This window comes from Nannospalax galili, unplaced genomic scaffold, assembly GCF_000622305.1.
Source record: "Nannospalax galili isolate Female #2095 unplaced genomic scaffold, S.galili_v1.0 scaffold123, whole genome shotgun sequence".
Lineage (NCBI taxonomy): Eukaryota > Metazoa > Chordata > Mammalia > Rodentia > Spalacidae > Nannospalax > Nannospalax galili.
The window spans coordinates 904497-931138 of record NW_008350332.1 but is presented as its reverse complement, the minus strand read 5'-3'; the positions used below and the strand labels follow the sequence as shown (position 1 = coordinate 931138).

Below are 26642 nucleotides of genomic sequence, written 5' to 3'. Positions count from 1 at the left end.
GAATTTCTCACAAAGTTATAAGTGCATTTACCAAATTCTCAGCAACTACATTCCTAGGCATTTATCCAAATGAAACAAAGACAAAAATAAACTACTCAAAAGCTTATCTTTTATGAATAAACAAAACCCAGTCCATTCATATACAAAGTGTTACAGTTTGAATCCGAAGTGTTGCCCAGAGGCCCATGTTTTAGAATCTCTGTCCCCAGCTGGTGGCACTGTTTTGAAGACTATGAAGGTTTTAGGAGGTGGGACATAGCTACTGAAAACCCACCACTACTTTGAAGCAGCCCTGGAAAATTCTTCCTGTCCTGATTCTGACCTGCTTTCTCGCTTCCTGGACAGCCACCACGTGAAGATTCACTACCAGAGAAGGAGCTGGGCTTCCATAGCTTCCCGATGATGAGGCACTGAACTCTCTCAGAGACCATTAGCCAAAATAACCCTTTCTTCTTTCAGATAACTTCTATCTAATGTGGGATTATCTACATTGTGCTAACTTTTCCTGGAGATACATAAGCAGAGTCAAAGCATGATCCCACCCACTGTGACATTACACTGTGTGTCAATTTTGTTTAGATCAAAGTGGGTAACACTGCTTCATAAAACTACTTGCCTACATTGGGCTCATTTTTAAGCATTTGATTGCCCACTGTGATTCAGGTGACACCCCACTGTCACCAGTGCCTGTGGAAACACTTTCCTATTTGCATACCCCATAGCTGCTGACATCTTTTTCAGTTTTCTGGATCTGACTGAAGCCCTCTTTCCTGCTTCAATTTATACCAGACTTTCTTTATTTAGTATTCTGTGTACATTAAAAGTGGCTCCCTTTTATTTAAGTAAAATCTTGCTGACTTATGGACAGTAATTAGATCATTTGTTTCCTCTTGAATAAACCAGTCTTTAAGAAGTTCTAGCCTGTTCTACACCCAACATTCTGGGTACTCTGCATCCTGGACTGTAATAATTGAATGTCATTAACCACAGTATGTGAAGGTGAATCTTTAATAGGAGAGGCAAGGTCTTAAATAGGTAGCAGCCTGAAAGTGGTACTTAGGATTAGCAGCTCAAGATCAGAACAGGTAATATATTATAAGGGTTTGAGGAACTCAGAGAACTGGAAAGGCATCTCAAAGAGCAATAGGTAATGAGAAATTTTTATGAAGGAGATGAAACTTAAGCTCAGAGCAACCTCGTTCCTTTAAATGTTCTTCCTGGGACTGTTATCCTCTCCCTTGGGTCACTTCAGGCTCTCTTCTCCGGAACTCAAAGGAAAAATGGGGTCATTTCCTAACCAAGCTGGTAGTGCTAGAGTGTACTTCGAGGAGTTTACTGGGGAAATATGCAAAATTGTAGTCTCTGGATCTCAGCTGGGAGAGCTTGTGAGGACAGTTTCTACTTTCGAGTTTGTTTTTGTCATCTTAAGTTCAACTTGCTTTCTCTGCAGCTCAGTACTCCATGGGGACACAAGGATCTTTGGAGTTGCAAAGGCAAGCTCCTAGGCAGCAAACTTTCTTGCTGGATCTAGTAGAAAGATGGTAAGGTTGATACACAGGGTGTTCTTAATAGAGAACATGCAAGGGGGACAGCACAGCACTGTATGTCCTGTCTTCTGTCTCTTGAGTTCATTAGACATCTTGTCTAAATAATTAAGATAAAACGGCTCAGAAAAGTAATGCTAGGAAGATACACTCTGCCTGATACTGCTCCATATGTGCTCCACAGTCATGATAAGGACCCATGCTTCCCTCCAGACAATTGTCACTGTGTCTGATACCCTGGATCTGTTTGAAGCAGGTACTTACAATCAAGTGAGGCCATCTACCATTAACCAATTTTTTTTTTTTTTTTTAAAGACAGAGCCTCATATAGCCTAAGTTGGCCTAAAACTGGCTGTGTAGTTGAGGAGGACATTGAACTTCTGCTCTGCCTCTATCTCCCAAGTGCTGGAATTACAGGTGTATGTAACCATGGGCAGTTTATGCATTGCAGGGAATGGAACCCAGGGCTTTGTGCATGCTAGGTAATCACTACTGACATATTATTCCTTTTCATGAACTTCTTTTGAATATACACATTTCACTTAGTCATGGGGGACTTAAGGTAGATGAAAATGGTATTGTTTGGAGAAATATTCATCTTGTACCTAACATAATTCCAGATTTCGAAAGACTGGAGCTATGTGTATATGTGTGTTCATTTGCATGCATATATGAGTACATGTTGAAGTGAGTGCATGTATGTGGAGGGGTGTGTGTACATGTGGAGGCCAGAAGTCAACCTTGGTTCTCATTCCTCAGGAACCATCCACCTTGCTTTTTGAGACGTTCACTGACCTGGATCTCAGGAAGTAGGCTAGGCAACCCAACCAGCAAGTCCCAGGGATCTGCCTGTCCTCTTCCTCATCAATGAGATTACAAGTGCACACACCTCACTGGTTTTTTACATGGGTTCTGGGGATTGAATGGAGGTCCTCATCCTTGCAAGGCAAGCACTTTACTAACTGAGCCAACTCCCCAGCCCCCAAACACAGATAATTTAGAAATCCTTGTTGAAAAACTCAGTGTACTTTCTTTATAATTTGAACGCTGTTAAAGAGAGGGGAAAATACAGGGCAATACTTTTTCTTCCCAGGCTGAGTGGTTCACACTAAAGGGACCTTGTATAACCTAGTCCACGACACAAGCATTGTCTCCACTCCTGATGCTCACAGCACCTACGATTCTGTCTCATCTTTCTGTCCTCTTTACCCACAACAGATGTTTTGTTGGTGTCTTTATGTTAGAAGTAGAGGGAAAGAATGGGACCTTTGTAGTACTCAGTAGTGGTGACAGGAGATGATGTGGTCTGGGGTCCTGGTGTGATGGATGGACTCTTGGTGAGAGTCACACACCCCATGCCTGGTGCTAGGGCTCTGGACCTTCTGGGGTCACAAGCTGTCACTGTGCCTAAAAGCACTTTGCCCTGGCTGAAAGATCACTGTCTCAGCAGGAAGTTCTTCTTCTCATAGTGCTTTGTGGGTCTGGAACTACTGTTGATACTGTGATATTTTTCAGGGTGACATTTTTGTTGGGCAGTGTCTTTGTGACAGTGGGCACTGCAGTGCCGATCACACAAAGTCATGGTGCCTCTTCCTACAGGACAAAAATGGAGCTCGTGGAGGCCCCGTGGTCTGGGTGGAGGTGAGGCTCAGGGGCCATCACTGAGTGCACTCCACTCTCGCCTCCCACATGCCCCTTCCCACCAGGGCTCAGAGCCTTGTTTCAGGCAAGTTGCCCGTGGCACTAGCTTGGGAAGATGATTACTGGAGGACTTCAGCCCACACAGGGATATGCGTGACAAATTATCCTGACAAGAATGCCACTACAATATTAGCAGCTCGTTAAAAGAGCTGGGTGAAACTCATCTCAGCTTTGATCAATTTTCTGCTAACATTTCAAGGTTTTGGAGGAATTCCCCAGCCCCTCCCTCCCCACCCAGTCTTGTGTTGTTGAAGCTCTACTTGGCAGAGCTTCCTAAGGACTGAGAGTTTGCTGACACACTCACCGAGTCTTGCAGACGTTTATGCCCAGTTTAGGAAGAAGAAATGGAACATGAACTCAGATTTTGCATTTGTACTTGACGAAATAAAAGAAACAATGAGCTTGGATGATATACTCTGTAATGCTCAGTCCAACTGTTAGAGTCTATGATTCAACAAGGGGACTTGAAAGACACAATCTGGAAGGGCCAGCACCCACAGTTTTCTCTGCCTGGGAATCTTAAAGTTAGAATGACCCATGGGGACTGGCCAGGGCAAACACATGGCTGATGACATCTGTAATAAGGGAATGCAGGTGACACGAAAGTCCAGACTTCCTGATTTCCTGGTGGTGTCCCATTTTCCCGCACCACTGCCACAGGGGAAATAGTGGAATGCAAAGTCAGAGTCCTCCAGAGATGCTGAACAGCTGAGATATATAGGTATGTATAGGCATGTATGTGTATGCACACGTGCAGACATGTGTTCATACAATTGTATGCACAAGCATGTATGTATGCACGCACACACATTTGTGTGTGTGTGTGTGTGTGTGTGTGTGTGTGCAGGTGCACCCCCTTGTACTCAATGGGTGTGCTGATATTTATCAACTGGTAATCATCTCTGGAACTGGCATGTCACAAATCTGTAGGGTAAAGTGACAGGCTGCTGCCTCCAACACTAGTCGTTACCACAGTCTTAAGGCAGAATTTGTTCTCTGTAGACACTCCATATATCCTGACGAGGCCCACACACATCAGGATAATTTTCTTTTCTCAAAGCCAACCTCTTGCAGATATGCACCCATACACAATCTTTCTCATGTGGGGCTGAGCTTTTACATTGCTGTGTTCTTCTTGGTTTGGGCATTTCGGAGGGTCTCAAGCCCAGGACTGAAGAAATGTTTAGAGTTCCACAGTGAGGAAAATCATGGTCTGTCTTGCAGAGAGAAGATCTGCTGTGCTGGTGAGCTGAGGAGCATCCTAAGGTGTCAACTTTGCTTAGGTGTGAATTCTGCTGCTACTGGCATGAAGTTCAATGTTAACAAATCAACTACATCTAGTAAATAAGATGTTGCTAGCTGAAAATAATCCTAGACAATCAAAATCAACTCTGTAGCAATGTATGTAACCATAGATTGATCCCATTACTCCCAGTGAAGATGAAATAGAGCCCAAGTCCCCCAGCAAGGGCCTCCAGGATCTGTGCTGTGCTGTATCCTGAAGGGTGCTTCTGTCATTATGTTAAAGTTCATTTTCACCTTTAATCTTTGCTTGCCCTTTATCCTTCTTATCTTTGTTCATTGTCGTGAATGTTAGTGTTGGGTGGGTATCATGAGTCTGCTCTGTGTGATGCATGTTCAAGGGGGAATATGGAGACTAACAGAGAGCGATGACACAGTAAGAACCATGGGAGCTTGCTGTTGTACCTGTGGACTTTTTTTAGAGCTCTGTACTTCACTGACAATCCAGAACAATGATGAAGGAAGGAAGACATGCCTGACAGAGTTGGTGGTGAGTGAGCCAGAAGCCAGACAAGATGGATTCAGATGTATTTATGTGGATTCCCACAACTGTATGGAATTTAGCTGCTTTTGAAGGGGAAAGGGAAAAGCTCTAAGGATTGAACACCTGATGTTACAGGTACTAAGCAAATATTCTTCTATTGAGCCAAATCCCCAGACTCTTGTACTTAATATCAAATAGTTAAAAGCCAATGGTTGGGATCAAATGGTTATCTTCCTCTCTCTTCATTGAATGGTTAGCCTCTCTGCCACTTTGTTCAATAGTTAGTTTCTTCTCTCTTCATTGAATGGTTAGCCTGCCTCTCTCTTCACTGTATGAGTGACTGGTCTCCACCTTTCTTCATTGAATGAATGGTTGGCCTTCCCCTCTCTTCACTGAATGGCTAATGTCCCGCTGTCTTCACTAGGTAAATTTATATAAACTGAGGACAGTGTAGCCAGACATCATGCTTTCTAAGAACTATCTACCTGTGCTGTGAGGGATGGTCTAGAGTTCCTGCTGTTTGGAGAAAATAAACCACTCGAATCATTTTAGTGTAGTAGTAGAGATATTTTAGGCAGAGAGAGTCCTGTGGGCCAAGATACAGAAGCAGGGAGGTGCATGTCTTATTTCAGGAAAGACAAATGTGGGTCAGGATGGTGTGAGCGTCAAGGCTATCCCCCATAATACCCAAAGGCTTCATCTTACTATCTTTTTTTATTTTGTGTGCGTATATGCACAAGTGTGTGTGTGTGTGTACATGTGTAGGTGTATGTGAGTGTACATATGGGCGTGAGTATGTATACATATGTGCAAATGTGCATGTGGAAGCCAGGGGTCAACCACTGGTGTCACTCCTCAAGAGCTGTGTACCTTAATTTTTGAGACAGGCCCTCGTTGGGACGTAGGGCTCACAAATTCTCCTAGAGTGGCTGTCCAGTGAGCTCCAGGGATGCCTCTGACTCTGCACACCCTATTATGCTTGGCATTATACATGGTTGCAGGGGACTGAACTCAGGTCCTTGTGCTTCTATGGCAAGCGCTTTACCGACGGAGCTATTCCCCAACCTTCATTTTCTCTATATAGGTGACAAAAAGATAGGAAGGGAAACATTTTAAGATTTGTCCATTATTCAAAGGACAAATATTATATATTTTTCTGGATCAACAAAACTATGGAGTTAATGTATCTGTAACTAATTCCCCTGGTACCTGCTTTCCCAGTATTAATATTGGCACTAAAGTGTAACTGCTTAATCACAGAGTCTCCATGTATAAGTGCTCTGGTTTAAGGTCAAGAATCAAGTCAGTGGACTGGGAAGATGGCTTAGTCGGTAAAATGCTTACTGTGCATGCATGAAGACCTGAGTTCAGTCCCCAGCGTCCATGTAAAAATCTGGGTGTGGTAGCATGTTTTTGTAAGTCTCGGTGCTGGGGAGGCACAGATAAGCAGATATCTGGGGTCTGCTGGCCAGCCAATCTAGCCTATTAGGTGAGTTCTAGGTCAGTGAGAGACACTGTCTCAAAAAGCCAGGTAGACAACATGCGACAAAGTGCCTGAGTTTGTTGAATTTGTTACCTGGCCTCTCTGTACACTTGAACTTCCCCCTTCACATGCATGCTCGCACAAACATACAGAGGAACATACATGAACATGTGTTCACAAATACAAACACACACACACTCACACACACACACACATGAACCAATGTGTGGTTTATGGTTTCTAATCATTTTCAGAATGAAATGAAAGGCCCCTAGAATACATCTGTAAAATTTGGAAGGATTTTAGAGATATTCTGATTTGTTTTAAAGACAAGACAAAAGGTCTTTGCAAATCAGTCTTGGGCAGAGCGCTGTAGCTGAAGCTCAGATCTCTGCCTTTCAGTAAGATTTTTCTTCTCCACTGACCTGCCAGTAAAACAAATGACAATAAGCTTTCATATTCTTTCAGCAGGGGCCAGAGGCCAAGCCGGGCTTTTCCTCAGCGATTTTTCAGCTCTGTTTTCCATTGCCTTGAGTTGATCCCAGGTTTGTCCTGGAACTTTGTCCAAACAATATAAAATTCCCCAAGAAGCTCTGTCCTCCCGTAGCTGCAGCCTGGCTGGAGACAGGAAATACTAAAAATCATGAGAGAGAGCCTTTTCAGACTCGAATTCCAGCACTGTTTGCTTCAGATTCCAGCAAGTTCCAAAACAAAAGGAAAGCCTTCACATGATAGGCCAACATCAGCATCTGCAGAGTATTTCTCCAAAACAAACAGAAATTTACATCTTTACAGGGCCTCCTGTCCAGGAGGAGCCCAGCCACTGCCCTACCTCAGGGGCAGCACTTTCCTGGCACTAGAAGCGGCCCACACTGGGAACTCACCTTCCTGTGGCCTTGTCGGTTTTTCTTTTTCTAAAAAAAAATTTTTTTGATACAAGGTCTCAAATGTTTCAGGCTGGCCTCAAACTCAAACTTTTTATCCCTCTACCTCCAGAGTGCCGAGATGACAGGTGTGCACCACCACAATACATGTTCTAGGTGTGAAGAAACCCAAGGCTTCAGGCACACTAAGTGAACTCTATAGCAATGGATCCCCATCCCAGCTGGTCTTGAAGCTCTCTTGAAGCTTGTGACCCTGCAGGACCTGGTGGGTAACTGACAGCCACCTAACAGAGAGCACTGATGAAGTTCGCTTTTCTTGTGCTGCATAATATGACAACATTAATTGATATGGCGCTGTCATTCCCTCATCCTGTTAAAGAAAATTACTGCAAGTTCATGACTTAATCTTTGCTCACAGGAGATTTAATAAAAGCTATAACTCTGAAAGAGAGAGAGAGAGAGAGAGAGAGAGAGAGAGAGAGAGAGAGAGAGAGAGAGGTGATCATTGTTAATCACTCTGTCAGGGGGAGGAGATCACTTTCTGAACCACTGAGCTAAGAAGGATTCAAAGAAGAGGTTCAACCCTTATCTATGCTCTGGAGGCCATATTGTTTTGCAGGCTGTGGAATAAATAGAATATTTCCTGAAGAGTGAACACACGCAGCCAAGAGCAGGGTGTTGGGCCATGCTGCAGTGAGACAGGCGGGCCAGGTGTTACAGCTGACCTCCACCACTGCAGACTGATTGACAGAGGGTTGGATTTCGCCAGCTGTTTGGAAGAGCTACAGGAAAAGTCAACTCTTTCCCAAGTCTAAAAGGAGGCCACCTGCAGAATATCACCTCCTGGCCATTGGGATTTCCATCCTGTGTCTTTCGTGTATCTTGGGTCGGTATTTTTCAATGCTCAGAAATGTTATGAAAAGGATTACAGATTTATCAGCAACCAGATCTCTTAAGGAGAGCTCTGTATGACTTCACCGTGATATATGCCTTCAGTGTCAGTCAGGCCCTGCTGAACCCATATTTAATGTCTGGTTTTAAGGAAATATGAAATGTAGATGACAAATACTGAAGCCAGAAGACTAAAAAGCACACACATGTGCATGTGTGTGTTTGTGAAATTGATGCGTGTTGTGAACAAGTTCCTGCAAATGGAAACATCTATAAAACTGTCCAACAGAGCCAGAGGAACATTGGCTAATTAGAACATTGCTGGAAACGATTGTTTCAGGAAAGTGGTAATTCCAGGAAGCCTTGTAGATTTTATTTATTTATGCATTTATTTATGTAGATTTTTATCTCCACAGCCTTAGCTAAAATTAGCATCCTGAAGCAAGGGCAGTAAACTGCATATTTTAAATGTGCTTTAAAACAGCATTAGTCATAATAAATTCAGATAGCCTAGAATTCAAAACTAGCAACTCTGATACAGAAAAAGCCCCAAACCAGAAATTTGGATCTCAAGGATAGATGGGTTAGCTGAAATTTACCTTTGTGCTATCTATGAAGAAGGGGTTGGGAATAAATTGTGAATGCAAATTAAATTGCAGGCCAAGGTTTAAAGAGAACAAACTGGATTCAAACAGACCCTTAAGCACTTCAGAAACAGCTATTTACATATAGGCAATTAATGCCCGAATTGCAAATCATTCTTATTTGTTCATTAAAACAAGTTCCCTGAGGACCTCTATTAGACCTAAAAAAAAAAAAAAATCTAGAAGTGTAAATTGAATACATTTGAAAATAGGAACCCATTCCACTGCTCAGCCTTCACCCAGTCTTTTGCCCTTTTTGAGTTATGCTGACCAGGAAAGTCTGGTAGAGAGCAAGACCAGCTCTTAGTGATAATGGTAACGGTGACCTCTGATTCCCAATGACCTCCTCAGAGTAGGAGAGCAGGTCACACAAAAGAAGACAAAGTCATTTGTGTGATGTTATGTGATGTAATTTACAGTTCCAGCTTGCCCCCTTGCTGTCTCAGCATTTAACATGTCTGCAGTCAGATGCATTTGCAGGAAGTCAAATAGCCCTTAGAGGAGACTGGGTTTCATGAAGGCTCTTTCTCAGGGAAGGACAAGTCATGACTGTACTTGGCATCAGGGCCACTCCATGCTGAGAGAGGGATCTGGGATCTGGACAAAGCATGGTCGGGAAGACAGATCTGAGTCCTGGAGGACTTCTCTACACTAAAGAGAAAGATTTAAATACTGACAGTGTCGCTCTCTGGACTGGGGAAGCCAAGACCTTTTTAGAGAATTGGGGAAGTAGAGACATGCTAAAAGTCAGCAATTTCTGGGCCCCATCTACTTTATTATTATTTTTTTTACATTAAATATTAAACATCCCATTTACCATTTATTTATTTATTTGCTTCATTATTATTCATTCATTTTGAGACAGGAGCTCCCTGTCTGGTCTGGAACTTGTTTATGTAGACTGGGCTGGTCTTGATCTCACAGAGCTCTGCCTGCCTCTGCCTTCTGAGCGTTAGGATTAAAGGTGTGAACCATAGCAGCCAGCCCTTACCTTATTTATTTATTTATTTATTTATTATTATTATTATTTTTAATTTACTTTTTGAATCTTTGACTTTTTTGTTCTTTTGGGGCAGGGTCTCAGGGTAGTCGCAGCTGGCCTGGAACTTGCTATGTAAACCAGGCTGGTCTTGATATCACAGAGATTTGCCTGCCTTGCCTCCCAAGTGCTGGGATTAAAGGAGTGCACCACCAGGACTGGTTCCTACCTTATTTTTTGAGACAATGTCTCACACTGAACCTGGAGCTTCTTGGCTAAAATGACTGATAGCAAACTCCAGGGGCTAGCCTCTCCCTTCCTTACCAGCACTGGGATTACAGGCATGCTTGCAGTGCTGCTGGGGATTCTCAGGTCCTTGCCCTAGTTACCTGTGGGTAACCCCTCTGCTTTGTTCTTTGGAGATTATAGTTTCTTGTGCCTCATGCCAACCACCCCAGTCCCACATAGCCTTTTCTAGCTCCTGATAAACTCTTCTAGATCCTGAGCGTTTGCTTTTGCACCTGCAGAGATTCCTTATCACCTGCGATCAAGCGTAGCCCTCCCTTCTGCATGAACTTCCAGCCTTCTGAAAAGAAGCTGTCCAAAAATCAAAACTCAAGTCCAGCAACGTGTTTCCAGTATACCGTAAAATACTGTTCAGAAATTGTAAAATTCCATATGCTGAGAACTCAAATACATTTAAAAAATCCTTGAATTTATATGACTCACTGAACATTTACACACTGTCCAAAGTCTTGCTTTTAAATGTTATTTTAGCCTGAGAGGATGTATCTAATAAAAGCTGCTTGAAAATATACCCAGTTGCCACACTGGCCAGTCATAGTCTCCATTTGAAAATAAAGATTAGAAGGCTGGGATAATGGCTCCATTGGTAAAGTTCCTGCATTGCAAGCATGAGGGTTTAAGTTCAATACCAGAATCTTTATGAAAAACCCAGGAATGGTGGCCTGTACTTTAATCCCAGAGCTGGAAGGATAGAGAGACAGGTGCATCTGTGAGGCTCGCTGGTCACCAAACCCGGTCACTTGGTGTGTTCCAAGCTAATGGGGGATCCCGTCTCAATAAATGAAGTGTACAGTGACTGAGGAAAGACAGCTGAACTTGACCCCTAGTTTCACACACATATACATGCAAACCCACCTGGACAGAAAAAAATGAATAGGTACATGCAGTGACTGTGAAAACATTTTAAAATAGAAATTAGAGGGACTGGAGAGCTGGCTCAGTACTTAAGAGCACTGGCTGCTCTTGCAGAGGACCCAGATTCAGTTCCTAGCACCCACATGGAGACTCACAGCCATCTGTAACTCCAGGTCCAGGGGATCCAATGCCCTCTTCTGGCTTCCTTGGGCATTGTAAGATACAGGTACACTTGCATGCAGGCAAAACACTCATACACATAAAATAAAAATAAAAATTTTAAAAAACTTTTTAAAAATAAAGATTGGAGTATGGCTGGTCAAGTTGTGATCCCGTGTGGTAGCTGAATGTGGGGGCTGCAAACAATTGGCAAGAGCAAAATTTTCTGAACCTGTAATGACCAAAAATTTATTCAAAATCAAACACATAACGAATCTGAGGTGTTTCTCACAACACTGGCACATGACGTCTCTCACAACTTCATTGCAGCCTTGGCTCTGAACATACACTTTGCACTTCGAGGACATCATACAACACAGTGCCAACAAATACTGCCTGAAACACCTCTGCTCAGACTTGAGACTGTTATGTGTGTTATGAACTGGAGTGTTTTTACTGAACACATAAAGCTTTCTCATAAGGCTGAGAGTGTGGGTTGGCAGCAGAGTGATTGTCTAGCATGTATGATGCCGTGGATTTGGTCCTCAGTATTACAAAGCAAACAAACAATCCACCAAATAAAATGCTCCATTCTTATAGAAGCTAAAAGCTTAATTACAGGAAAAATATTTTTGGTTTTACCTGTCATTCCTCAGCATGTGTCAAATTAGTATATCTTTGGATTATATTATGTCAGAATGTTTGACTTTAAGAACTGTTGTTTGAGTTGCTGAGTTGGGTTTCATTAAAAAATAGTCAATGGGCCAGGCATGATGGCACACACCTTTAATCCCAGCACTCGGGACGCAGAGGCAGGCAGATCTCTGTGAGTTCAAGGCCAGCCTTGAACTGGACAGCTGGGGCTACAGGGAGACCCTGTCTCAAAAAGACCAAAAAAAAAAAAAAAAACCAACAAAAAAACACACAAAAAAAAAACCCAAAATAGTCCATAAATTTTGGCTTGAGATTAGGGCAGAATTTCCAAGTTTCCAAAATGGCCCTCAACCTACGTCTGCCACTGTGTACTGCACATTTATGTGACGTAGCATCTTAACATCGGTTACTATAAAATCAAAATGTCGATGAACTGAAAATGAAAATGCTCAGTGTCCTCAGCATCAAATATTCAACGAAGATTTAATTCTTCATATAAAAATGAAGGACACATCCAGGTCATTAGTATCCAAATCTGCCTTCATCTTTAACTAATGGCAAAATTATGCATAAGAACAATTGTTTTAAAATGAATATATGATTTATTATCAGTAAACATTTGATTTGAATATACCTGCTTTACCTATCTATATATCTAGGATCCCACATAACTTGCTCAGATGAAAAGGGATTATAAACAGGAAAATTTAAGATTCCCTGGGTTATGGCATCTTTTATAGGAATCTCCACTGTGCTTAGAGAAAGCAAGAGGGAGCCCTGCTTTATTCAACTGGAGATGTATTGGGAGATCCCTTCCTCCTCTGCAGAGCTGTGTGTCACATATATGGCAGGAGCCACACTTTGCCTTCTTTACTGAGTAGGTCATTTCCTTTACTGACCAGTATTAACAAATTGCTCACTAGGACTGGGCACGTAGCTTGGTGATAGAGTGTCTGCCTAACATGTACCTGGTGCTGTGTTTGATCCCCAGCACCACACCAAATGGAAGTGGTGATGCACAGCTGTAATCCCAGCATGGTGGAGGTGGAGACAAGAAGATTAGAAGTTCAAGGCCATTGTCAACTATATAATGAGTTCAAAGTCAGACTAACTACATGAGATTGTGTCTTAAAAAAATAAAAAAAAAAGAAGAGAAAAAGAAAAAAAATTTATTTGGATAGCTGTAACTTTTATTTCACTCTCATTTTCTACAAAGTAAAAATAAATTAGAGCTGAGACAGCTCATTTGGCAAAGTGCTTGCCTCAAAAGCATGAGGACCTGAGTTCAACCCCCAGAATCCATGTAAAAGAAGCTGGGTGTGATGGTTTACTCTCACCACTCGGAAGGCAGAGACAAAGCTCTAGGGCTCTCTTGCCAGCCAGCCTGGCCTACTATCGAGCTCCAAGTTAGTGAGAGACTCTACCTCCAAAAAGGAAAGGAAAAGAGGTAGAAAGTACCTAAGTAAAGATACCTGAGGCTGTCCTCTGGCCTCCACAAACATGCACACACGTAGTTGAACATGAATGCACACATGTTCACACACAAACACAAAACAATTTTAAAAAGAAACCAAAACAGATGGTGGATTTTCACTTGGGGGATCTCTTGAGATGGTTTGAGATCTGTGACTACGTTCAAGGCCATTTAGATATTTGTGAAGGGGTAGATGATCTTTCTTAGAGAATCTGGGACTACAAAATTTTCTAGGCACAGATACCCTATGTCCTTGTCCATCCCAGAGAGAAGTGGGGAAGGAATTTTAAGCCTGTTAATTGAGCCCTTGGGACACTTCATTAAGACTTTTCAGATGTTCAACAAAAAGGAGAAACGCAAAATGTCCCAACTAGATGTGAGAGGGTAAAATTACCTTGTCCCCAGAAGGCCAAGGGCTTGTGTGGCAAGAGTCTGAAGTACTTCCTCCCTTTCCTGGGATTTCAGCCTATGCTCAGAGGAAACACTTTTGGGTATGATTCAGCATAATGCTAGTGCTGAGTATGTAGTTTAGCATAAGCATTGGGTTAGTGCTGAGTATCAACTAGGGAGAACTAGAGAACCCAGGCCAGGTCATCAGGGCTCTTAGTAGACAGGTTTGCAATTCCATAAGAGAATGAAGTCCAATGCTAGTACTAAACATCACAGTGCTTATCACCCAAGACCCAAATGATCCCTAGAGAGGTAAAGTCTGAGGAACCTGGAGCTACATATGAGAACAATGTCACCCAAACATGGGTACAGCACTAGCAGACATAATCTGCTCTGTACCATTGTATAAGCCTATCGAATGGAAGCAGCACTGTACAGCGGATCTGTTCTCAATCCTCTGAATCAAACAAGTTCTGAAAGGCAGAAAGGAGCAACACTGCCTTGTCCCAGAGCAGAACTCACCTCCCAGGTTCTGTACGAGGCTTTGAAATAAATAGACTTAGTAGCTTATCCAACCCATCAACAGCTCTTGGTGCAAATTAACAGTGGGGCTGATCCTTGACTCCTGGTAGAAAGGTGGTAAAGGTGAGAAGCCCTCTCTCTAAAACTGTCATCTTGACCTGCATGGTGACCCTCAAATGCTAGCTGAACCAGCTTTGCCCCTGAGACTCCTGAATACTGGCCGAGGATGCTGTTCCATGACACATGACATGGAGGTGCCTGGTTCTCCCCAGATTGGTGACCAGCCTCAGTCTGAGAGGATCTTTGTGCTGTTGGTGTGAACGTGCACAGTCATTACAACTGCCCTGCAGATTTTAGATTTTAGGACTAGAAATCAGCAGGTAGGTCAATAACTGTTTATTTTTCCAAAGTCACTTTACATCACCACAGGAAAACCAAAGTAAAAATGGCTGCAGCAGGAAGAATAAAAGCCCAAAGAACTTTCACCTCACCCACTCACTGAAGAGTTGTTAAAGTCTCATATATTATTTTATTTTGCTTGCTATTTTTGTGTTGTTATTTTGATGCTGCTGAGAGTTGAACTCAGGCCTCACACATGCTAAGCACACTTTACCACTGAGCTATATTTCCCCTTACTTTTAGCCAAAACAAAACAAAATATCTCTTTGTTTGTTTAAGACAAGTTCTCAGGTAGCGCAGACTAGGCTTAAACTCATTATATAACCAAGGATGACATTGAACTTCTGGTCCTCCTGCCTCCCCTCCTAGGTGCTGGGATTACTGATGTAATCCTGGTGTATGCAGGGCTGGGAAGGGAACCTGCATGCTAGATAAGTACTCTACCAACTGCATGCCAGCCCCAGGCCCCAAATGCTTTGAGCTACTTTCAGTAGGCTTCTTTTGCTGGTCCCACTCTCTTTTTCTCTAAAGGCTACTGGATTTAATTTTTAGGTCTTCCACTTTGTTCATCGTGAGGTGGAAGTTCCATTGCAGTGTTGTCCTTCCATAGAATTCTGGAGATGCCTGACACCCCCTCAGATTTGTTCTCCAAGTCAGGCCTAGGAACAGAGCACCACGGTCCTGACCTCAGTGCAGTAAATTCTCTGGGAAGAAAAGAAGCCAGAGGCCAGACTACCTTGAGTGAGGTTGTGCAGACACGGTTAAAGTCAGTGTCCTCAGCCAGAACGTTCTAGCCTTTGTTGTTAGCAGACCACATGTAAAGAACAGATGAAAGAGTGATACTCGTGGCTGGTCCCTTCCTGGGAGGCACTGGAGGATGTACTAAACTAAGAGAGTAAAAACCCCACTCAGCTGGGGCATAAAATAGTGTGTTTATCTGTCAGTGAGGCCATGTTTTTATTGGGGAAATAGATTATCCAGAGAAATGTGTACTGTTTATAGTTCTGTCAGATGGAGGGGTTGTTGCTAGGTCACATAACTGCTTTATTGTCAAGAACTCAGCTTGAGCAGTCTTCCCCAAGAGATGGCCCTGTTCTCGAATCTAGGTTGTTCATTCATTCACTCATCCATCCATCCATCCATCCATCCATCCATCCATCCATCCATTATCAGTAATTGACTGAGAACCAGTGATAGAACAAGACACATATTAAAATCTGAATACACATATAGAAATAAAGCACAGTTCTTTTACACAATCTAGCAAAGGATATAGGCTCAGAAATGGATAATTATTTGTTTGAATTACAAAATCGCCATTTTTATGTATGAAATGGCCCAAATTGGTAACTTCCTGTGATGTGATCTTTGTACAGTTTTTTAGCACAGTGACAGAGATAGCCACAAAACATTTTTCTTGTTGTTTGTTACTGTTCAGCACATGGAATAGATGGGAAATGGGGAAGAGATAGCTAGGTAGGCCTTCTGGAGAATCAGGGATCACAGAAGATACAGTATAGCCAACCAGTGGCCTGCAGCTGCATATACCCTCAAATCACACCAATTACTGCCCACCGTAAAAATCACAAACTTACTTAAAACATACTGAGATCTTTCGTGTGATTCTTTTTGTTACTCAGTCTCATGGGTCTTGAGTGGAAACTATATAGATGACAGCATCCTGTTCCAATCTCAAAAAGCTGGACATGCATGACTACTGACTATGCAACCAAGGATGTTAAAGCCACTGTTGAAACACAGAGAACCTTCTGGAATGGATAGCCATTAGAACTTGTGCTGAAGAGGCTCCCCACTATTTAATCAAGGATGTTTTTTAAACAGAGATGAGCCTAACAGTGTAAGTGCTGGTGTCTTAAGGTACTGACACAGACGTCTATGTGAGTCTAATTAATGCCCCAATTTCATAGTTCTTACTAATAATGTTCCATGCTACCTATCCATCAATGTCCCATGGTGGTCTCTGGAGCTGGTTCACTGACTAACAGTACTTGTGATAGAAGATCTTGAACATTCTATTGGCCGCCTGCCACCTTGTGTGAAAACTTCTGCGGGATTCTGGGAACGGGTACCCTCCTGGGGTAGATTTTATCTTTTGCTGTCCTATGCTAGTAACTGGATTCTAAGTCCTGTTCTATAGATTCAAGGCTGATAAGCAGAGGTCTATCCATGATGACCTCCTCTGGGTTTATTATTGGCTTCATTCTGTCAAAATCTTTTGGTTTCATTTCTTGATGAATCTTCTACTGTGAAACTCATTGACTCTGGCCACACAGTCAGTCCCATCCTCTGGTTCTGCTTTCTGCTCTGAGGGAGCGCCTTCCACTCCCGAGAAAGCTATCTGATGGTCAGACACAGAACACAGGGTCCCAAAGTGTACTGACTTAGACTCCAACAAACTACATCCCTGGCTGGGAAACCCTTTATGGCCAGGCTGTCTGTGGTTCCAGTTTATACTCTGTGGCTGACCACACAGACACTATTATAGGAGACAAGAATGAGCTTCCAGCCGAATAATCCATTAGAACTGCAAAGAGTGTGGCTCATGAAGATAAAAGGTTGTTTACATCCGCATGTTACTAAGTATGTGTTTCCACTGAAGGTGGAAAAGAAACTATGGCAGCCAAGGGAGCTGTATTCCCAGGGATGCTATGGAAGCCGTCCAGCATCACAAAGAGGCTGGACTTTGTGGAATTAATGCCTCTTGAGGTTGCATGAAAACCTATGATCCTATGACTTGCAAATGTGCTTTCCTTATCTCCAATGTGATGTAGGACCTTTGGTCACTACGTGTCTCTAAGGTATTGTGACATATGGTTGCTCTTACTCCGTGTCCCACAAGGTGTGGGCAGCACCATTCCAAGCTTCCATTATTTCAGTAAAAACCTGTGATGCCATTTGAGTGGTGGAGGGTGTTTGCAGCACATGACCCAGGCCTTGTATGATGCTCTGTTTTGACATATGGTAGATGCTATTTGGGGCCATGCTGCCTGTATTTTTCCTACAGTTGAGGTATAATCGCTTTTTGGGTGGACAAACACATCTGATACCTCCTTCTTCCCTATCTTGCAAAGTTTACCCAGAACTTGTTTTCTGCTATGACAAGACACATCCCAAATTACTCCAAAGATGTTATTGATTTTCCTACAAATAATAAGGTCAGCCACTGGAGAATCGTAAAACTTCAAGTTGTTGCTTTGGCGAATGTTACTGTGTAATGTCAGTAACTTTGGTTTTTATTTAATTTTGTGATTAAAGTTTTTATTGATTTCCCTGCAGGGTAGAATATATCAATACTTTTGGTTTCAAAGGAGCATTCAGTAACAAGAAAACATAAAAAGATTCAACCAGAGAAAACTGGAGCTTTATTTTAAAGTTTAGGAAACTGCTGTCATGAATCCCCAGGCACATGTTTGGAATTGGTCTTGGATGTGACCGCTTAGCTTTGCGTGGGGAGCCAATCCCTCAGGTAGCAGCTGGGACACAGGCCGATGAAGTTTAGTTGAGAAATGCTGAGCTAGAAGTTCCTACGTGTGATACTAAAGATCAGCAAGTGAGTTATACTCCCTGTCACTATACGTCATGTGTCTGTCTTTCTCTTCCTCAGAAAAGGGGTGGTCATATGATGGATGCCTGGTCAGTGGAGGGCCTGCCCTGTGTGGAGCTTGCTTATGTAGGGGAGACAGTTCTTTTCAAAGGTACCCCATCAGGGGGAAATAGGCAGTGATAGAACTGGATCTCGGACTCAGGATGGGACCCTCCATGATCTTGTCAGTATTTGGAGGAACAAATACAGGAGATAGCTCCCCACTGTGGCTTACAGCAGCCTGAGGAGTTCTCTTAATCTTTCAGGGACCTCAGCTTGTGGCAAACTGGGATTCACGGCTTTGATGCTGGAAAGAAATTCAAGACTAGCCAGTATGAAGCAGATTGCAGTTTAATAAAGTTATTTTAGTACAGACTTTCAGACAAGGGTCACAAGAAAGAGAGGCACTCAGAAGGAAAGACAAGGTACACCCCAGGGCACCAGTGTGGGCTTCTCAGAGAGAATCACTCCATTACTTTGCAATACTCTTTGGTGTGGCTTGAAGCTGTTGTCTTCAGAGGGTGGCTAAGGAACCTAAATGAGATAACAGGGCTGTTCCTGAGGGGCACCTGGCAGGATTACAAAGGATGAGGTAAAAGTCTAGATTACAGGAATTCAGGAAGGTAAGATGCCTCCACTGTAAACACAATTAACAGTTTTGTTTGAGATTCCCAGAAAATGTCTGGGGGAAGGAAAAAGGCTCTACCCAACATTATAGACATTCAAGCCCTAAGCTTAGGTCACTGCTATCTTAAAATAATATATCTATATTTAGGCAGTAGATAGATAGATGAATGGATAGATGATAGATAGATAGATAGATAGATGAATGGATAGATGATAGATAAATAGATAGATGATAGATGGATGGATAGCTAGATAATGATAGATGATAGATGGATAGATGGATAGATATGATAGAATTTTTTACATGTTGGTGACCTCAGAAAATATTAATTGTGCTGGAGCTTCTGCTTTTCAGTTGGTGAGAAGTTTCAAGTGTACTTTGGAATGAGGGGCTCCTTCCCCTTCCCAGGTCACCATGGCTTTTCTGCTTTCTATCCTGCCTGGATCCTAGAGTGTTTATGAAGCTACATACTGGTGTGTGGTTCCCTTTAAGTGAGAAAGCGCCAGCCACAACTCTTGAAAACTGTCAGTACTCCATTTTGCATGTTGACTTCTTGCCATGTGGGATACCTGCCTTTTGTGTCTGGGTCTGTAGCATACAGCAGGAGACTATAACTGAGTAGTGGTATGTTGCAGCTGGGGGGGCGGTGAGCCAGGAAAAGACCATCTATAAAAACAATGCAGACAGGAGGCCCTATCCTCTCACCCTCCCTCTGCTACTTCACCCTGCCTAGAAAAAAAAAACAAAGAGCAAAGGCAAACCCTACTTAAAATGGAAGAAGGAAATGCATGCTTGGTTCTCTGTCCTAGAAATTAAATCCATACTTAGGTTCTCATTTGCTCTCTCAGACTGTTAACTTGACTGTCAATGTAACCAGACAAATGTCTGTGGCCAAGAGAGCAGAAAGGATTCGTATTAGGACTCCAGCTCCAAGTGCACAGCCTCTGAGTCAAGGTCAGAGTCAAGCTCATAAGAAGGTATGCTTAGAGGTCTGATGTCGTATAAGAGACGAGTAAAGCTAAGTCACACTGAAAAAGGAGAAGATTTAAAAACATTTCCTCACTATCGTGTGTGTGTGTGTGTGTGTGTGTGTGTGTGTGTATGTGTATGTGGTGTGCACACACACATTTTGTGGTGGGCATAGGGAGCTGAGTTCTCACCAGAGGAGATCCTGACTGGCCTAGGGAAGCCAGGCTGGTCCTGCTTCTTGTAGCTCCTTGTGAGAAACAGTAAGAGCCCTCAGGCTCCCCTCCCCCCAGATACCCTAAGAATAGGCTAAATGAAAAGGGCATGGAGTGGTGTTGCTGGGACAAATGCCAAGACAAAGAAATATTCAGATTTCTGGGGACAAAAGGCCATGTGAATGGAATTTTCCTACACCACACACACACACACACACACACACACACACACACACACACACACCAGTATTCACATGTGTGTGTGGCTGGCAGAAATTTGATGAATTAGCTATGCAGTAACAGCTTCAACCAACTTCAAATTAAAACAGTTCAAGTGAAGCACCGAGCACATGGCCAGCAGTGGGACACCACCTTAAACGCAGCACATGGACAGTGTGGGGAAACTACAGAGCAGTTTCCAAGTGAACCCAGAACACGGAGCTGAGTCTGCAGGAGTCAACACAGGCTGCAGGCAGCTGGGAGCAAAGCATTTCCTCCTGGGCCTCAAGGAGGGAGGGGTGTGGGGACTGGGGAGGGACAGAGCCAGCCCTTCTACAGGACTGGTACAAGGCCAGGGAGACTCCTACCAGAAGGCTTGGGTTCTTGTGACAGGGGCCATTTGGGCACGAGGGGCCTGAGAGTTCAGGGAAGATCCTGAAGAAGAGCAGACCCCCTGCCGCAGGCTTCTGCAGCCCTGGAGATCTGCACCCTGGATGCCAAAGCTCCTGGGACAGGAAATGAGTGAGACTGTGAGATTCCAGAGGAAACCTCAGACCCTGGCAACAATAGCAAGAAGGGAGGTTGGGCAGAGCAAAGAGTTTGCTTAATGTTGATCTGTTAAGGGTCAGGGCTAAATGTTTGCAAAGTCCTGGGGCTGAGTGCACACATAGACCTTCTGGGACAAAGAGGAGGGAGTGCTTTGTGCACAACCCAGGGATCCTGGGATGGTTTAGATCTGGAAGACAATGGACCTTGCGGCGCAGTGGGATCCATAATCCTGCACACCTCTAAAGAAACAGGAGATGCTTGGCACTGTTTTAAGATCCAGATATAGTTTTCATCAGTGACACCAGCCAGGCATGGAAGCACAAACTTGTAATCTCAGTCCTTATGAGGCAGAGGATCAGAAGTTCAGGACAGGTTTGGGGAGATAACTCAGTTCATAAAATGCTTGCTGTACACTCACAAGGACCCCAGAGCCCCAGCACCCATGTTAAAAAAATAAGGTCAGACATTACAGCATACCCAGAATCCCAGCATTGGAGAGGCTGAAATAGGAGGATTTATGGGGCTCACTGGCTACACAGTGATACCCTGTTTCAAAAATAATGAATAAATAAATAAATAAATAATAAATGAAAACCCACTTCAAAGAATATTCATAACACTAGGCATCTTACCCAACATCTGATAATGACTCAATAAACGGTAGTTACTCTGTCACTGTGAGTCCAGTCTGCCCTTCACAGCCATGGGTTCCACATATTTGGAGTCAACAAAGCTAGGCCAAAATACTTAGAAACACAACTATGTCTGCGCTGAATTGTATTTTCTTGCCATAATTCCTTAAACAAAACAGCAGTGTAATAGTGATCCACCCAACATGTATACTGTATTCGCTGCTGTAAGTTCTTTAGAGATTAAAAGTATACAGGAAGATGCTGTAAGTTAGTTATGTGCTGGTCTAGTTAGCATCTCTGTTGCTGTGATAAAACACTCTCACCAAAATCAACTTGGAGAGGAAAGGGTTTATCTGGCTTGCTCTTCCAGGTCACATCCATCATTGAGGGAGGCAGGGCAGGCACTCCAGCAGGAACCACGGAGGAGTGCTGCCTGTCAGCTTGCTCACTTTGACTCATGCTCAGTCAGGTCCACCTCTGTCAACTCAGGACCACCTGTCCAGGGGTGGCACCTTCCATAGTGGGCTGCACCTTCCCAAATCCTTCATTAATCAAGATAATTACCCACAGGCCAATCTGATCTGGGAAATCCCTCAGTTGAGATTCCCCCTTCCCAAGTAACTCTTGGTTGTGTCAAGTTAACAATAAAAACAAATTGAGACATATGTCAATACTATTTCCCTTTAAAAATTTGTTTATTAAATGTGTGTGTGTGTGTGTGTGTGTGTGTGTGTGTGTAGGTCAGAGTACTTGGGTCTCTCCTTACAACTCAGGTAGTTAGGTTTGGCAGCAAGTACCTGTACCCACTCAGCCATCTCACTAATATTGGTGTATATTCACTGTATATAATACTGGGTTTCATAGAGACACTTCCACATAAGTATATATGACTTTGACCATGCCCCACCACTGTACCTCCTGTCTTTCTTTCCTCTGCTCCTGTTAGTCCCCTTCATTCCCTTAGATTGTTCACTTCCACTTTTATGCCATACATACATCCATGACTTTGTGAATCCTTATAATAACCTAGGATCTACAGAGACAAAACATGTAATATTTGTCTTTCTGAATCTGATTTAATTCGTCTGCTATGATAATCTCCAGGTCCATTTGTTTTTTTTGCAAACAACATCGTTTCATTTTTCTTTATGGCTAAATAAAATTCCATTGTGTATATATGCCACATCTTCAATATCCAGTGCTCTACTGATGGCTAGGTTGATTCCATTAACTAGCCGTTGTGAATAGTGGGCAATAAGCAGGGATGTGCTTGTATCTCTGAGATATGCTGACTTAGAGTCCTTCTGTAAATATACAGGAATAATATAAATGGGCCATATGGTAGAACTATTTTTAGTTTTTTGAGGAACTGTCATACTGATTTCCATAATGGTTAGGCTGATTTACATTTTTACTAGCAGCACGTAAGAATTCTCTTTTCTCTGCATCCTAACCAGCATTTGTTTTCCTTCTTTCTTAAAAAAATATTTTATGTGCTCGCTTCAGCAGCAGATACTAAAATTGGAACCATACAGAGAGGATTAGCACCCCTGCACAAGGATGACATGCGAATTCATGGTGTTCCTTACTTTCTTAAAATTTTTATTTATTTTATTGTATATGTGTGAGTGTTTTGTCTGTATGTATGCAAGTGCCCCTGAGTTCAGTGCCTGTGGAGGCCAGAAGAGGGAACTGGATCCCCTGGAACTGGAGTTACAGATGGTTGTTAGCTACCATGTGGGTGCTGGGAACTGAACCTAGATCCTCTGAAAGAGCAGCCAGTGCTCTTAACTACTGAGACATCTCTCTAGCTCCTTATTTGTTTTCTTAATGACTTCCATTCTGACTGAGGTGGGATGTAATCTCCATGTAGTTTTAACTTGCATTTTCCTGGTGGTTAATTAAAGTGATCATTTTTCACATGTTTATTATCCTATGCCCGTGATGATTAATTTTTATTATCAACTTGTGGAGATTTAAAACCACCACAGAAACACACCTCTGAGTTTGTCTGTGAAGGGGTTCCAAAAAGCTTAACTGAGAAAGGAAAGCATACCCTGAAAACGGGCAGCGCCATCCCATGGGCTGGGGACCTGGAAAAGTTGACTTTGCCGGGTACTTTGTCATAGCAAGGAGAAAATTAACCAATGCAATGCTCTTTTTGTTGCTTTTAGAAAGAACTGGAACATTTTGATATCTGCAGGAGTCCCAGATTCCCCTCCTCAAACTCAGGCGACAACTATGGCAGTATTTGTTCCAATCACTTTCGAGTTTTGCTCTTAAAAATAGCACTCCAGTAAACATCTTCATTATGTAAATCTTTTCCAAATCTCCAATATGTTCCAAGGTACATTTCCATTTCTAACAGTGGTGAGCTGAGTCTCAGTGTAAAGCTCTTAGAGATGTTTGACAGTCCTGCCAGTTTATGTCCCCTTGGGGTAGTGCCAATGCCTCTCCCTGCTGTCCTCCATGGAATCATGTGTGGTATAGGCTGATGGCCCCAGATCACACCGTCTGCAGTCCTCCATCTGTACCAGTCCTGCTCTATGTACTGCTCTGGCACTGGAGATCACCCTTCAAACAACAGGGAGAAAAACTGGCTGTCCTCAAGGCACCTGGAGCCTGTGATAAGACAGAAGCATAAATGCACATTATGACATACAGGCTAGCAGTAGATAGGCAGAGTCAGGGGTCATAAGAGATGCTGTTTTGGTCAGTATGTGATCTATCAATTTAGCTGGAAAGTGAAACCAGAGGGCTGGGGAAGTGGTTGATACAGATTGCCTAGCATGCACAAAGCCTTGGGTTCTATCCCTAGGACCCTGTAAACCGGTGTGGAGGTGCATGCCTGTCATCCCCACACTTAGGAGGATTAGAAATTCAAGGTCATCAGTGATGGCTAATCTTGGCGGGCAACTTAACATAACCTTGGAAGAAGGACTTCAGCTGAGGAATTTCCTCCATCAGTTTGCCCGTGCACATGTCTTTGAGGCCTTTTCTTGATTGTGGATTGATGTGGGAGGTACCATCCCTGGTCAGGTGGGCCTAGGCTATATAAGAAGGATGGTTGAGCAAGCCAGAGGACACAGATCAGGGGGAGCAAGCCAGTAAGTAATGGTTCTCTGTGGTCTCTGCTTCAATTCCTGTCTCTAGGTTCCTGCCTTGAGTTTCCTGCCTTGGCTTCCCTTGATGATGATAACCAGTAAAATGAAATAAACCCTTTCATCTCTAAGTTTCTTTTTGTCATGGTGCTTATTACAACATCAGAAAAGCAAACTAAAGACACCATCCTTGATTATATAGTGAATTTAAGACAGGGCTGGAGAGATGACTCAGTGGTTAAGAGCACTGGCTGCTCTTGAGTAAGACCCAGGGTCAATTCTCAGCACCCACATGGTGGCTAACGACCATCCATAACTCCAGTTCCAAGGGACTCCAACACTCTTCTCAGTCTATAGGCATTGCACAACACAGGTGCACTTACATACATGGAGGCAATACATTCATACACATAAAATAAAAATAATAATAAAGAAAATATCTTTCAAAACAAAGGAGACTTTTGAGAGAATGGAATGATATAAATAAAGCCCTTCAAATCCAAGACAAGAATATGTCAGGCAGTGGGAAGAGCAGCTACAAAAGCCCTGGGGCATAGGATCCTCACTAATTTCTAGGGCCAAGGGGAAATAGTGTGAGCAAAGTAAGAGGAGGGGGTGGGTAGTGATTCAAAAGCCTTGGTCCTAGTGGTAAGGGAACCACAGAAGGTGCTAACCTGGGGTCACACTCTGAATGTCAGCATCATTCAGTCAGCTGAGTGCAGGTGAACATGCAAGGTAAAAAAAACAAACAGAGAAGGCAGGCTGGAGAGGCAGTTTTCACTGCTGACCCTCCTTAGATGGCCCTCTTTGCTTGCTAGAGGCTGATGTACACAGGCTTGTTGTGTATTTCTATTGGGTCTTCTCTGAGGACCACCCTTACTCTGCCACCCATGACCTGAGGACTTTTTGGTACGGACCTTGAGCGAGACTGTGTCCCACTGAGTTTCTAGTCTCTGCCATCAGCAGAGGCTGTTGGGGGAGCTGTGTTGTTCTGTTTCTGTTTTTTTCTCACTGTTTTGTAACTGCCTAAGTTTAAAATATGTTCCTTATTAAGCTCTGATTGCGCAAATTGGGAGGTGGGCTGGATTTGGATGTACTGCATTGGAAATTCAGGCTGGATAAATATTACACTGGGATTTACTCTTTATTCTGCTTTTAATCTCCTCATGAACGCTCTTTTGAGAACTGCTGGCATCACAGGAACAGAGACTCATTCAGCATTGTACTCTTTAAATGCAAAAAACTACTAGATAAACGGAATGTTTAAAATAACTAAAGAAAAGTGCACATTTGTTATGCAACATCACACGAGTGTTCCCCCGTGCACTTTCCTAATGGCTGCTTTATGCAAACATTATCGCCTTTGCGCGGGTTCCTACTTCTGCTGTTTCCAGTACATTTATTTCAATGAAGATAGCTGAAAATCTTTGCCGGAACTCGGGGACACTGGTCCTTTCCCTCATGCTGCTGGGCATGCGTTTACTTGAAGAGCCCACCTAAACTACCACCGGTGAAAGAAAGAAACGGCTCACACGTCAAGCATGGAGTGTCCGCGCCCGCAAAGCTGCCACACATCTGCACCCCACTTTGCTATTTCAAATTCTTACAGAGATAGTTAATTAAATGCACAGGGCCAGGGCTTCAGTTGAATCTATTTAGGGGGAGGAACTGAACTGCAGGCTGGGTTTCTAGAATTAGTAATTAGTGGTGGGTGAGAAGGCGTTCCTAGCTAACCTTCCTGGAGGGGAAGCGCTGTCTGTGCATCTGGACTGTGCTTCCTGTCAGAGAAGCTTAAGGAAGTTCGATGACTTGATTAAAGCTAACCTTCCTGGAGGGGAAGCGCTGTCTGTGCATCTGGACTGTGCTTCCTGTGTCTCCTGTGACAGAGAAGCTTAAGGAAGTTCGATGACTTGATTAAAGTTGTGCTTTTAGAATGCCTATCTTTTCCTCATATTTCCATTTATAAGCTCAGTTGGGGCTGTCTAATAAAGCCGTCCCACCAGCGAGAATCTTTGTACCCACTAGACACACACACACACACACACACACACACACAC

At 43.2% G+C, this 26642-nt stretch overlaps 1 pseudogene; it reads left to right on the top strand.

Moving 5' to 3' along the window:
- Positions 1 to 22979: 22979 nt before the first annotated feature.
- On the top strand, positions 22980 to 23079 carry LOC115072804 (annotated as a pseudogene).
- Positions 23080 to 26642: the final 3563 nt, after the last annotated feature.